General features: G+C 45.0%; 1 protein-coding gene across 8 annotated transcripts in view; it reads left to right on the top strand.

Annotated features, from left to right (window-relative positions):
- Positions 1–15,337, top strand: part of C3H10orf71 (chromosome 3 C10orf71 homolog) — a 265,025-nt gene that overhangs the window by 35,069 nt on the left and 214,619 nt on the right. Inside the window, exon 3 of one of the 8 annotated variants that reach the window (XM_063958596.1) lies at positions 1,555–1,840. The exons of the other annotated variants lie outside the window; for them this stretch is intronic. The gene's annotated coding sequence lies outside the window, so the exon portion shown is untranslated. The remainder of the gene's footprint in view (positions 1–1,554; positions 1,841–15,337) is intronic. 8 annotated transcript variants of the gene reach the window in all.

Here is a 15,337-nt window from a genome sequence, read left to right on the forward strand (position 1 = left end):
TGCTGCTGAAGCCGCCACTGCTGCTGTAAGGTCCCGGCAGCGCTGCGGCTGAGGTGTATGTCAGGCTGGTCTTCTCATTGGCCCAGCGGCAGCCTGGCCTGAACGCCGGCTCGGCCTACCTCCCCTGCAATTCGGGAGAGATGTTACGTGATGACGTCAGACGTCTCTCCCACACTGCCCTGCGCCCTGCCCCTACTGCTGCACAGCGAGGAGCTGCCGTAACGTGTAAAAAGGGGGACGCTGTCTGCCGTAATGTGTAAAAAGGGAGACGCTGTCTGCCGTAATGTGTAAAAAGGGGACGCTGTCTGCCGTAATGTGTAAAAAGGGGGATGCTGTTTGCCGTAATGTGTAAAAAGGGGGATGCTGTTTGCCGTAATGTGTAAAAAGGGGGATGCTGTTTGCCGTAATGTGTAAAAAGGGGGACTGTCTGCCGTAATGTGTAAAAGGGGTGTAAATGGTGTAGTGGCGCTACTGTGCAGTGTAATTTGAATAATGGAGAGTACTGTGCATCGTAGTATGAATTGGTATTATTTTGTGGCCACACCGCTTCCCTATGAAGCCCCACCCCTACACACACACTGCCCATATTTTACATAGGGGGGTGCCAATGCCGTTTCTTGCACACAGCGCTAAAATGCCTTGTTACGGCACTGTGTGCATGGATTAAGGAATTCTAGATAACAGAATGCTGACAAGAGGCACACAGAGCCAGGAAGTGACAAGGTGGTGATAGAATCCTATGATGCATAAAGGGGTTAAATGCACATGATTTAAGCATAGTATTACCATTTTATAAATCACTAGCACTATTCAGACCGGGTTGGGTACGGAATGCAGGCAGTCAGAATCCCGGAAGTGAAATCCCAATGGTTAAATGCCAACTGATACTGGTGAGAATTCTAACCAAGGGGTGTTACTGTGGCCAGTGACACCTGGTGCACCGACAAGCCGAAGGCGCATGTGTGGGAATGGGGTGTGGCCTTACTGCCCAACCCTGTTTTCATCACTCCAGGGGCGTGCTCAGCATTGTCGGCTGTGACATGCGCCGAGTGCTGCATGTAATGTGACAGTGCAGCACCTGGCTCCTGTCAATGAGGAGTAGTCGGTATTTTGGTGTCACCCCTAGGAGGGTGACACCCCGGTGCAACCCGCACCCCTCGCACCTCCATACTTACACCGCTGTTCTAACCCTAGCCTTAACCCACCCCTCACGCAGCCTAACCCTAACCATCCTCTTCAGCAGCCTAATCCAAACCATCCCCTCCCGCAGCCTAACCCTAAACCTCCCCCCTGGGGGAGGGACCCAACCCTATCCCTAAAACTAAGCCTTATGCTCAACTTCAGGATTCTGACCATCGGGATCCTGACCACCAGGATCTTGAATAATAGTCCCTCAGACCACATCTTGGATATGGGCTAACGTTTTGGGCAGCACTCTGTAAGAAGGACATAGAAGAACTGCAGAGGTTTCAGAGGCACACAGACTCATTAATAAAGGGTTACATTATGAAGTTCGGTCAGAAAAACTAGTTTTGTTTCCTTAATATGTTTCAGGTCATTACAAAGAAACAAACTTTCCATATGAGGACCATATGGAAAACAAAGACAATTGTGAATGGAAGAAAGTCAGTTTCACCGTCAACATACAGTAGGAATGGGTTATTTACTGCAAAGGTCCTTTGTTGCATTAGTCTTTACCCCATTAAGTGGTGCTGGAAAATTCACTAACAAAATGGTACAAAGGATTGATTGGATGCCTTCCTTACAAGATAAGAGAAATGTAGCTATAAATAAAAAGGATCATTATACCATTGTTGAATGAGCCAGGGATTGGCTGCCGGTAAGGCTAAATTGGTTACTGTCACACTTGGGGGTCGATGACCATAAGTAATTGTATCGCCTGAAGCTATCCTATTAGCCCCGATGCGGCAGGCTCCCCCCACCACCAATTTTCACGGTCTATGCTTCAGGTGTCTCAGGCATTAATCCCTGATCCCACACATTTTTCAGTGATAGTGGGTCCGTTTTTGGCCAATGAAAACGGACCCTAATTGGATACCGCAATAATGACCATCGGTCATCACCAGACGAAAACGGATCGGATCTAATCGGGTACCCCCCTTGGTTTTTGTTTCACCTTCTACTAGATCATCTCAGTTAGAATCTATGAAAAGTTCATCTTGATAGAATTGTTATGTAAATCTGATATGATTTGTACCTTGACACCGGGTGTAGTATGGTATGCCGGCGGTCAGGCTCCCGGCGACCAGCATACCGGCGCTGGGAGCCGACCACCGGCTTACCGACATTGTGGCGACTGCAAATGAGCCCCTTGCGGGCTCGCTGCGCTCACCACTCTGCGGGCACGGTGGCGCGCTACGCGCGCCACGCTATTTTATTCTCCCTCCAGGGGGGTCGTGGACCCCCACGAGGGAGAATAAGTGTCGGTATGCCTGCTGTCGGGATTCCGGTGCCGGTATACTGTGCGCCGGGATCCCAACAGCCGGCATACTGAAGACCACCCTTGACACCAATATGGTTTTGATTACTTACAGTAAACCAAGACAAATTTAATCTTCTACTGTACTGTTATGTTTCACTGTCAGCTCAGAACATTTACAGCTAGCGGTGAGAACTTGTGACGGCATCCACCTTCTTCCCTTCAGCTTCTAGGGACTGCATCTGCAGCAGCCCTAGAAGCACATTAGAGCTAGCAGAAAGGCTTCCCATTGGAAGACATATTTTCTGATCACAGTTCAGCCACTGCATTCACTATGGGCTTACTGGTGGCGATGGATTTTTACTGGGGGGGCTGCAGCCCCTGAGTAAAATCCGCTACTGATTGGTTTACTGGAATATGTATATGGCTGAGCCACATACAGTAAATAGTCTAACAACTATTGTATGTCGTTTTTTAGCAGCACCTACAGTACAAGCAACTTGAAAAGGACCTCTGTCGTAAATCCTTAAACCAGTATTTTATAACATGAATAAAGGTGGAAAAGCGGCATTATACCGTAAATACAATTTCACTAAATTATAATAAATAAAATACTATCAATCTACAATGTGTAAAATACATATCTTAAAAAATATTCCAGCCTGTATTAAAACAATTGTCACAGTTTAATAATATTATACAATTGATACACATCAAAACCCAGTAAATAATAAATCATATATTAAAATCTGGCCAATGAATGCAGGCATATAACTGAAGTGTAGGGGGTCAACTCTATGGGGACAAGCAAGTGCAAAATGTAATTAATAATTTATAAAATATTCAAAACTAATAAATCAACTTAAAAATATACATTGCAAGTGAACATTACATTATGTATGAAATAAAATACTCAAAAATATTTCAATGATATTTCTGAAATTAAAAAAAGCTGGGTTCTAACTACTTAAATAAATAGTCTTCCTTCCATTGTATAATCTTTCACTATTTAATGTTATGATGCATGCACAAACATGTATTTAATAATAATGGTAAACAAAAAAATGAGTTGTGCAACAGAACATAGGGGGTTATTCATAGTTGATTTCTAGTGAAAAATGTTCGCAGCGCAGCGATTAAGTGAAAAAATGGCACTTCTGCGCATGCGGTGCAGTGCGCACGCGTGACGTACTTTAACAACGGCCAATGTATTTGTACACAAGGTCTAGCGAAGCTTTTCAGTCGCAATGGCAGCCGCAGAGTGATTGACAGGAAAGGGGCGTTTCTGGGTGTCAACTGACCGTTTTCAGGGAGTGTTCGAAAAAACGCAGGCGTGCCAGGAAAAATGCAGGCGTGGCTGGCCGAACGCAGGGCGTGTTTGTGACGTCAAATCCGGAACTGAATGGTCTGAAGTGATCGCAAGCGCTGAGTAGGTCTGGAGCTACTCTAAAACTGCACTTTTTTTTTGTAGCCGCTCTGCGATCCTTTTGTTCGCACTTCTGCTAAGCTAAAATACACTCCGAGAGGGCGGCGGCTTAGCATTTGCACGACTGCTAAAAACTGCTAGCGAGCGATCAACTGGGAATGACCACCCTAATCATATGAAATATAACATGCACGGATGTTTGCGTGTTTTGTCAGTGGCCCATGCATCATTAGAAGCAAGTGCAATTTTTGGATATTCTTCTGGCAAACTGCACTTTTATAAGCTATGAATGTGAGTGCGCCAAATATTCATATGCATCCTTAGCCATGCCAACTGAGACATACTGTATGGTGCGATTATGATGCTGGTGCTAAGAGTAAGGGATGTTAGATGGACATGTAGGTGCAGCAAAATTACCATAAGGGTGTGTTTGTGGAAAAAGATGACCCCTGCCAACCCTATGCGCCTTTTTATTACAGATGAGCGGGTTCGGTTCATTGAGATCCGAACACCCCCCCCCCCCCCCCGAACTTCCAAGGCAGCCTCGGATCTTCCCGCCTTGCTCGGTTAACCCGAACGCGCCCGTATGTCATCACCCCGCTGTCGGATTCTCGCAAGATTCATATTCTATATAAAAAGCCACGCGTCACCGCCATTTTCACTTGTGCATTGGAGATTGAACGGAGAGGACGTGGCTGCGTTCTCTCCCTGAAAAGCTCCGTAATCTGTGCTCAGTGTGCTGCAAATATCTGTGCTCAGTGTGCTGCAAATATCTGTGCTCAGTGTGCTGAAAATATCTACGTTCTCTGCCTAAAACGCTCCATGTCTGTGCTCAGTGTGCTGCAAATATCTGTGCTCAGTGTGCTTTATCGTGGGGACTGGGGACCACCAGTATAATAGTAGTACAGTACAGTAGGCCATTGCTGTATCTTGCAGCTCTGTGTCACTTCAAGTATCCATTCCATATCTGTGCTGCATTTTTGTGAGCAGTATATATATTGTATTACAGTGCAGCATTTTGGTGACCAACAGTATATAGTTGTACAGTAGGCCATTGCTGTGTCTTGCAGCTCTGTGTCACTGCAAGTATCCATTCCATATCTGTGCTGCATTATTGTGAGCAGTATATAGTAGGACAGTGCAGCATTTTGGTGACCAACAGTATATAGTTGTACAGTACATTAGGCCATTGCTGTATCTTGCAGCTCTGTGTCACTTCTAGTATCCTGATCAGTGCTCAATATCTGCTGCATTGTTGTGACCAGTATGTATACTGTACTGTGCGACGTGTGTTATACACCTGGTGATTATACATCCTGTAATCTGTACAGAGCGATGTGTGAGATACACCTGGGGATTATACACCTTATATACTGTACTGTGTGATGTGTGAGATACACCTGGGGATTATACACCCTATATTATTATTATTATTATTATTATCCTTTATTTATATGGCGCCACAAGGGTTCCGCGGCGACCAATTACAGAGTACATAAATAATCAAACATAAATAATCAAACAGGAAAACAGCAATTTACAGTTGATGACAGTATAGGACAAGTACAGGGTAAATAAACATAGTTACACTGACACTGGAATAAGTATCAGGTGGCAGAAGACTGCTGGATGTGGTACAGTTGAAGATTATTAAAGTAAGACAAAGGATAAGCACATGAGGGAAGAGGGCCCTGCTCGTGAGAGCTTACAATCTAAAGGGGAGGGGTAGACAGACATGGGTGACACAGATGGGGTACATAGAGAACGTGGAACAGAGGGTTAGGATGAGATTTGGCTGGGTTTGGTGAAGAAGTGGACCCCCAGAAGGCACAAGTCAATACTTAACATTGCAACATTTTACTGGGCTATGCAGGAAAAAATTAAAAATAGGGGAAAATAAAAATAAAAAAAAAGAATTGATAATTTCTACCGCTTTCAAAAGGTCAATGGAAGCTGAAATAATGGACAACTACCTCATGGAAGCCAGATACAGTATACCAAACAGTACTTAGCAGAGTTAGGAATGAGTGCTTATGAAATACAGTAACATTTTGTCATAATATTTCAGAAACTGCATGGCTGGTCTCTTGCACTCTTTTGCTCTAATACACCACCTGCTTTAGTATTTATATTCAAAAACATTATGTCTCCATAATCCCAAAAATGTCAGTCTTCTTGGAAAGTGGTTTGTTCCTTTGTAAGGGAAAGAGAACAAACATTCTCAAACAACGGTTTCTCAATTACTTTTTCCTCTGGGAAGGGATTGTGGATTCGCAGGAATATCTGAGCATTTCTGTAATCAGAAAGCAGCGACTTTCTACAAATGTTTACGAATAATTCCAGTGATTTTGTCATTTTCTTCCAGTGATTTGGACCAATAACACCATTGATTAGAACAAATAATTCCAGTGATTTTGTCATTTTCTTCCAGTGATTTGGACCAATAATACCATTGATTAGAACAAATAATTCCTGTGATATTGAGGTGTTTGTGTCACTTAGCTTAGCCGTCCAGCGACCACAGTGCACCTCTTTTTCTCTTTTCTTTGCATCATGTGCTGTTTGGGGCCAATTTTTTGAAGTGCCATCCTGTCTGACACTTCCGTATATGTCCAGTGGTACTGCCATTTGATATAATTCCCGACATTACTGCCATTTAATTCCAGTGATTTTGTCATTTTCTTCCAGTGATTTGGACAAATAATACCATTGATTAGAATGAATAATTCCAGTGATTTTGTCATTTTCTTCCAGTGATTTGGACCAATAATACCATTGATTAGAACGAATTATTCCAGTGATTTTGTCATTTTCTTCCAGTGATTTGGACCAATAATACCATTGATTAGAACGAATAATTCCTGTGATATTGAGGTGTTTGTGTCGCTTAGCTTAGCCGTCCAGCGACCACAGTGCACCTCTTTTTCTCTTTTCTTTGCATCATGTGCTGTTTGGGGCCAATATTTTGTAGTGCCATCCTGTCTGACACTGCAGTGCCACTCCTAGATGGGCCAGGTGTTTGTGCGCCCTCTTGGGTCGCTTTGCTTAGTCATCCAGCGACCTCAGTGCAAATTTTAGGACTAAAATTAGTATTGTGAGGTGTTCAGAATAGACTGGAAATGAGTGGAAATTGTGGTTATTAAGGTTAATAATACTATAGGATCAAAATTACCCCCAAATTCTATGATTTAAGCTGTTTTTGAGGGTTTTTTGAAAAAAACACCCGAATCCAACAAAAAAATTTCAGGGAGGTTTTGCCAAAACGTGTCCGAATCCAAAACACGGCCGTGGAACCGAATCCAAAACCAAAACACAAAACCCGAAAAAAATTTCCGGTGCACATCTTTACTTTTTATAGGTAAATCACTTGATTGACTCCTAGTGCAAAACATGCTGCTTTTGATTGGCTGAGTGTCTGAATTTCTTCCACTCATTCTAATAGTACAGTAATGTGTCTGCTGCAATCTATTAGCAGTTATACAGTGATATTTGAAATCGGTCTTCATCAATAAAGCAAAAAAGAGAGCTAGTTGAAAAAGAAAAAAGACAGAGCAGATCGTGTACTGAAGTCTGACTCACTTTTTTCTGGTAAATAGTTCTTTAAACACTGGAAATTATTCTGTGCTTGAGATGTGCATGAAAATGTTTTATTTGTCTTGGTGATAACGACAGTAGGCACCACCAGGGTTGACAGTTTATGAACACATTTACAAAACAAGCTGACAAAGTCAATGAATTGACTGATGATGGGACTAGTCGCTGAAAGATAACCACTCTACTTTATTTTGATTCATCTCAAATTGGCATTTTTCCATTTTCATGTGAAGACTTTGGGCCTAATTCAGACCTGATCGCAGCAGCAACATTTTTATCTAATGGACAAAACCATGTGCACTGCAGGGGGGACAGATATAAAATGTGCAGAGACAGTTAGATTTGGGTGTGGTGTGTTCATACTGAAATCTAAATTGCAGTGTAAAAATAAAGCAGCCAGTACCCTGCACAGAAACAAAATAACCCACCCAAATCTAACTCTCTCTACCAATGTTATATCTGCCCCCCCTGCAGTGCACATGGGCCCTCATTCCGAGTTGTTCGCTCGCAAGGCGATTTTAGCAGTATTGCACACGCTAAGCCGCCGCCTACTGGGAGTGAATCTTAGCTTCTTAAAATTGCGAACGAAAGATTCGCAATATTGCGATTACACACCTCGTAGCAGTTTCAGAGTAGCTTCGGACTTACTCGGCATCTGTGATCAGTTCAGTGCTTATCGTTCCTGGTTTGACGTCACAAACACACCCAGCGTTCGCCCAGACACTCCTCCGTTTCTCCAGCCACTCCCGCGTTTTTTCCGGAAACGGTAGCGTTTTTTCCCACACGCCCATAAAACGGCCTGTTTCCGCCCAGTAACACCCATTTCCTGTCAATCACACTACGATCGCCTGAGCGAAGAAAAAGCCGTGAGTAAAAATCCAAACTTCATAGCAAATTTACTTGGCGCAGTCGCAGTGCGGACATTGCGCATGCGCACTAAGCGGAAAAACGCTGCGATGCGAAGAAATTTTCCGAGCGAACGACTCGGAATGACCTCCATGGTTTTGCCCAATTGCTAACAAACTTGCTGCTACGATCAACTCAGAATTAGGCCCATGGTTTTGCCCATTAGAGAAAGATTGTGCTGCTGCGATAAAGTCTGAATTAGGCCCCTTGTTGTTGCCATTAATCTAAAACTTGTAGCACATCCTGGTGCTGATCAGAAGCCTTATTAGTATGAATTTATTTATTTGTTTATTTATTTATTAACAGTTACTTATATAGCGCAGCAAATTCCGTTGCACTTTACAATTGGAAACAACAGTGATAAAATAAAACTGGGTAATAATAACAGATAGTCATAGAGGTAGGAAGGCCCTGCTCACAAGCTTAAAATCTATAGGGTAATAGGCACTGATACACAGGTATAGGTGTCAGATTGCAAAGGTTCTTGGTAAGCTACATGCATATGATATGCTCACACAGCACTGATTGACTGGGGTCAGGAGGATGGGAAAGTGAAGAAAGAGAAAATATGTGAGGTATGAGTGGACTGTACAGTGGGGAAGCAATTGGATAGGAAAGTTTATGAAGATTATGTGGGCAGTTCCAGAATTTGATAAGCTTACCTGAAGAGGTGAGTTTTCAGGGAGCTCTTGAAGGTTTGGAGACTAGAGAAAAGTCTTACTGTGCATGGAAAAGCATTCTACAGAGTGGGTGACCCAAAGAAAATCCTGCATGTGCGAATGGGAGCGAATAATGGACCCAATTCAGGTTAAGTAGCAGATTCGGCTAAAAAGCAGAATCTGCTACTCAGTACGATCACATGCTGGGGGCCGCCCAGCATGCCAAGTCCAGCCCAGTGTTGCGATCGCAATCTAACTATGATTGCATCGCTGAACGGATTTACGGGTGTCCCCTGCATACGCAGCATGGATTAATTGCGATTTTTGTACTTTGCATGCCTTAGCGAATAGGGACCAGTGAGTATGTATGCGAGACGTAGATCTTGTGAAGAGCAAAGAGGTCTGGTTGAGAGATATTTTGAAATAACCAAAGAGATGTATGTTGGCGCAGTTTGGTTAATGGCCTTGCATGTGAGCATTTTAGATTGAATATGGTAGAATACTAGTAATGGAGGGACTGACAGACCGGATTAAAATGGATTGCAGTGGTGAGACCAGTAGGAAAACTATTGCAATAATCAATGTGGGAGATAATGAGAGCATGGATTTGAGTTTTTGCAGTGTCTTGTGTAAGGAATGGTTATATTTTGGATATGTTTTTTACATGCATGTAACATGATTTTGAGACAGATTGAACAAATGTGGGGGAACAAAGAACAGTTCAGAGTCAAGGATGATACCGAGGCAGCGAGCTTGTCAGGTAGGTATGATTGCTGAGTTATCAACAGTGATAGAGATATCAGGTTGATAACTACTATTGGTCTGTGGAAATATAATTAATTCTGTTTTGGAAATATTAAGTTTGAGGTGGCGAGATGACATCCAAAAGGAAACAGCAGAAAGGCTTTTAGTGACACAGACCAATACAGCTGGTGACAAATCTGGAGAGAATAGGAATATTTGAGTATCATCCACATACAGAGGATACTGAAATCCAAAAGAGCTAGTTTGCCAAGAGATGTGCTATAGCTTGAGAAAAGCAGAAGACCTAAGATTGGTAGACTGATAGAGGTAGCGAAGAAGAGGTAGATTAAAAAAAACGAACACTGAAAGAGCAATTGGATAGGTAGGATGAGAATCAAGAAAGTGATGTGTCCTGAAGACCTAGGGATTGTAGAGCTTGTGTGAGAAGAGAGTGTTCAGCAGTGTCAAAAGCAGCAGAGAGATCTAGAAGAATAAGATGTGAGAAATGGCCTTTAGACTTACTGTAGCAGTGACCAGATCATTCACTACTTAAGTCAGTGCTGTCTCTGTGGAGTGTTAAGAACAAAAGATATATTTGTATTAATTGCTTAATACAAGTTCTGGCGCTATGACTGTGCTGGTTCTCTAAGCTGCTGTTAGAGTGAGAGACAGTCAATCTCTCATAGACTAGAAATACAACGTGTGAAAAATAAAAACAGCACTAATAATAAATCTAAAAAACAGGTGTTTCCTTAAGATAAATCACATACGTTTAATGTTACTCAACATACGTATAAATAAAAATTCTCTCACAAATGTGAACCATAATAAATAGAGCCTCTATAGCCAGTCTCTGACCACCGACGATTTGATGTAAAAAAGCACACCTATTAGTGTTAGTAATGTCCCTGTGACCGGTCACAATATCAACAGGATCCTTAGTTTTAAATATGCAGGTATGTCCAATATTGTGGTTTAATTACCAAATATTTAGTGGATTGGCCGGGTATCCCACCTAGCGAGGGTCCAGAGGCTGTCTACGATCCGACACAGATGTTTGGTGGTTTTCCCTCTATTCATTTTCCACGTCCATAGATTGAAGAATGTCCAAGATAGTGATGACTGCAATGGTATCCTGAAGGTGGCTTTAAAGTGTCAGGGTCAGGGCTGGTTCTCTTACGCGTTTCGCTAGCGTTTGGCAGCTTTATCAGTGGTCTCCAACCTTAATTGGGGTGTGAGCTACTTTTGGAAAATAAAACCTCTGGAAGAGCTACCCCCTCCCCCCAATGCGTGCATGTTCCAGCTAAAGTGGGTGTGGCCTCACAAAAGCAGGTGTGGTCTCACAAAAGTGGGTGTGGCCTCACAACTACAAGTAATGCCGCCTCGAGTAGTGCATATACACAAGTAATGCCCCCCGTATAGTGCCAGATACACAATTAATGCCCCCCCCGCATAGTGCCAGAAACACAAGCAATGCCCCCCCACATAGTGACAGATACACAAGTAATGCCCTCCAGCATAGTGACAGATACACAAGTAATGCCCCCCCAGCATAGTGCTAGATACACAAGTAATGCCCCCCAGCATAGTGCTAGATACACAAGTAATGCCCCCCAGGATAGTGCCAGATACACAAGTAATGCCCCCCAGCATAGTACCAGACACTCAAGTAATGTGAATGGCCAAATATTCTCTGTAAAGCGCTGTGGAATATGTGAACGCTATATAAAATAACTGGTAATAATGTCCCCCAGCACAGTGCCAGATACACAAGTAATGCCCCCCAGCAGAGTACCAGATACACACATAATGCCCCCCAGCATCAGTGGCGTGCGGTGAGGTCAGTGGCTGGTGAGGCACTACAGCCATAATGTCCGCCGAATCCTGCCGATGACCCCTACCGCCGCCGAGCCAATGCCCGCTACTGCCCCTGCGCCGATGCCTGCTGCCACCGCCAATGACTTACAAACTCGCCCACCATCAACTTACCCAGCCCTCCGCCACTAATTTGCATCTCAGTCCGATTCCACCAATGCCCGCTGCCTGCCTGTTCATCATACTTGTGATATATTGTACATTTTTATAGAAAAAAAAATAGTGTTTGGAACTGGGAAGGGAGTGGGAGGAGGACATGAATGCAATTTTGTTGTCCAGGGCTTCCATTAGTCAAATTACGCCGCATAGTAGCGCCACTTACACAAATTACGCCAGGAAGAGCTCCCTTTTACACATTACGGCAGGTAGAGTTCCCTTTTACACATTACGGAAGGTATAGCCTCCTATTACACATTACGGCAGGTAGAGATCCCTTTTTTCAAATTATGGCAGGTACAGCCCCCTATTACACATTACAGCAGATAGAGCCAGTGGCAGAACTAGCGAGCGGTGGGCCCAGGTGCGACAAAATGCTTTGGACCCCCTTCCCCATCCCATCCAAGTCCACCCCCTCACCCCTGGAGAAGATCTGGTGAGGGGGACCTGCACAGGGCCAGGGAAATGGATACCTAGCAACAGTGCCGTAACTAGACATTTTAGTGCTGTGTGCAAGAAACGGCATCAGAGCCCCCCCCTCCCTTTATGTAAAACAGGAGCAGTGCGCGCTGCAGGTGCGTGCAAAATATATAGGGGCATGGCTGTGTGGGGAAGGGGTGTGGCCACAAAATAATACCAATTCATATAACGATGCATAGTAGTGTCTATTATTCAAATTACGCTGCACAGTAGCACCACTACACCAGGTAGAGCCCCTTTTACACATTACGGCAGACAGCGTCCCCTTTTTACACATTACGGTAGACAACGTCCACCTTTTTACACATTACAGCAGACAGCGTCCCCTTTTTACACATTACGGCAGACAACGTCCACCTTTTTACACATTACGGCGGACAGCGTCCCCTTTTTACATGTTACGGCAGACAACGTCCACCTTTTTACACATTACGGCAGACAACGTCCCCCTTTTTACACATTACGGCAGACAGCGTCCACCTTTTTACACATTACGGCGGACAGCGTCCCCTTTTTACACGTTACGGCAGACAACGTCCACCTTTTTACACATTACGGCAGACAACGTCCATCTTTTTACACATTATGGCAGACAACGTCCCCCTTTTTACACATTACAGCAGACAGCGTTCACCTTTTTACACATTACAGCGGACAGCGTCCCCTTTTTACACGTTACGGCAGACAACGTCCACCTTTTTACACAAAACGGCAGACAACGTCCCCCTTTTTACACATTACGGCAGACAAGTTCACCTTTTTACACATTACGGCGGACAGCGTCCCCTTTTTACATGTTACGGCAGACAACGTCCACCTTTTTACACGTTACGGCAGACAACGTCCACCTTTTTACACGTTACGGCAGACAGCGTCCATCTTTTTACACATTACAGCAGACAGATTGCCCTTTTTTACACATTACGGCAGACAGTGTCCACCTTTTTACACATTACGGCAGACAACGTCCCCCTTTTTACACATTACAGCAGACAGCGTCCCCATTTTTACACATTACGGCAGACAGCGTCCCCTTTTTACACATTATGGCAGACAGTGTCCCCCTTTTACACATTACAGCAGACAGCGTCCCCTTTTTTTACATATTACGGCGGATAGCGTCCCCTTTTTACACATTACGGCAGACAGCGTCCCCTTTTTAGACATTACGGCAGACTGTGTCCCCTTTGTACACATTACGACAGACAGTGTCCCCTTTTTTACACATTACAGCAGACAGCCCCCCTTTTTTGTACACATTATTTATTTATTTATTAACAGTTTCTTATATAGCGCAGCATATTCCGTTGCGCTTTACAATTAGAACAGCAGTAATAGAACAAAACTGGGTAAAAACAGACAGAGGTAGGAAGGCCCTGCTCGCAAGCTTACAATCTATAGGGAAATAGGCATAGATACACAAGGATAGATGCTACCTATTGCATAATGGTCCACCAGATTGCTAGGTTCTTAATGGGTTGTATGATGATACCCCACAAAGTTATCCAAGTGTCAGGAGGGTGTGAGACTAAAGAAATACAAGATATGTACGACAGGTAGAGCACATTACACCCCCCCCCCTCTACCCTTAGGGTGTGGTGTGGTGTGGTGTGGTGTGGTGTGGTGTGGTGTAGTGTAGTGTAGTGTAGTGTAGTGTGGTGTAGTGTGGTGTAGTGTGGTGTGGTGTAGTGTGGTGTAGTGTGGTGTGGTGTGGTGTAGTGTAGTGTAGTGTAGTGTCAGCCACTTACATGATTTCTTCTTCTGGCTGCATGCTCCTGACCCGGCGCTCCCTCGGTCTGTACATTGCACTGCAGGGCAGGCCAAGGGGAGTGGGAGGGGGGGGGCGCGGTAGCTCAGCAGTCAGCACGGGGGTCCAGGAGAGGAGGCAGGCTATTGAGCACAGGGAGGACAGAGCGGGGGGCTGATGCCGCGAAAACACGGGGGCTAAGGGAGCGGGGGGGAGGGGGCGCGGGAGCGCAGCTGTGTTTGCGGGGTTAAGGGAGGGGGGGGCAGAGACAGCGCAGTACTCAGCGGCTTCCACTGGTCCTGCGAGAGCGGATCGGGGACGGGAGGAGCGGCTGAAAGCAGTGTGGATATGCGGCCACTAGGAATGGGGGCATCTGACTCTGCCCATCCGTTCCAGCCCACCCGCTGCTGCTGTCCAATGATTGACAGGGGTGTGCCTTGATGTGAGCTCAAGGCACAGCCCCTGTCAATGAGGCAATTGTGATGGTGCCGCTATTCATTCAATTTTCAATGGGCTTTTCCAGCCCCTGATTTGGCTCCGCACCCTGCCCGCCCCCCTCTTCAGACACTTTATCATTGTCACTGGGAGATAAGCGCTCTCGCTGCCTCCCATAGAGATTTAGCTGCAGTGTCAGGTTAAAAATGATTAAAATAATACAAAGTATAATGTGTTATTATCTTTGTATTATTTTAATCATTATGACAGGGGAGGCACTGCCTCCCCTGACTGCATGTCCCTGCCCAGCATTGCTAGATACACACATAATGCCACCCAGCCGTGCCAGCTACACAAGTAATGCCCCCCAGCAGTGACAGATACACAAATAATGCCCCCCCAGCAGTGCCAGATTCACAAATAATACCCCCCAGCAGTGCCAGATACAAGTAGAGCTCACAGTTTTTGGAGTCTGCCCCCGCTCGCTTGTGTGTGATGAGAGGAGATGAAGGGAGCTGCGTGCACTAGCGCAGCACATGCCTCAGTCTCCTGCTTCAGTCCACTCCTCACTGAAGTCCTGTCGCTGACGTCTCCGGCCGCGCGGCCATTTGAAATATGGTGCGGACCGGCAGCCAATCCATAGCCGGCGCGCGAACTCTGATTGGCTGAAGGCCGGCACCATATTAATATGCACCCACCGTCGTGCAAGGCGAGCTACCTAGGAAGCGGTGACGAGCTACTTGTCGCGTTGGCGACCGCTGGGTTAGGGGCTTGAGCAGAGATGAGAGTTTGGAAATATGTTTGTTTGTCAGTGTCCAGGGAATTATGATAGGAGTATCTCATATGTGAGGAAGTCGCTTGGAGTCTCAGGAGAA

This window comes from Pseudophryne corroboree, chromosome 3 (genome assembly GCF_028390025.1).
Source record: "Pseudophryne corroboree isolate aPseCor3 chromosome 3, aPseCor3.hap2, whole genome shotgun sequence".
In the NCBI taxonomy this organism is placed as follows: Eukaryota; Metazoa; Chordata; class Amphibia; order Anura; family Myobatrachidae; genus Pseudophryne; species Pseudophryne corroboree.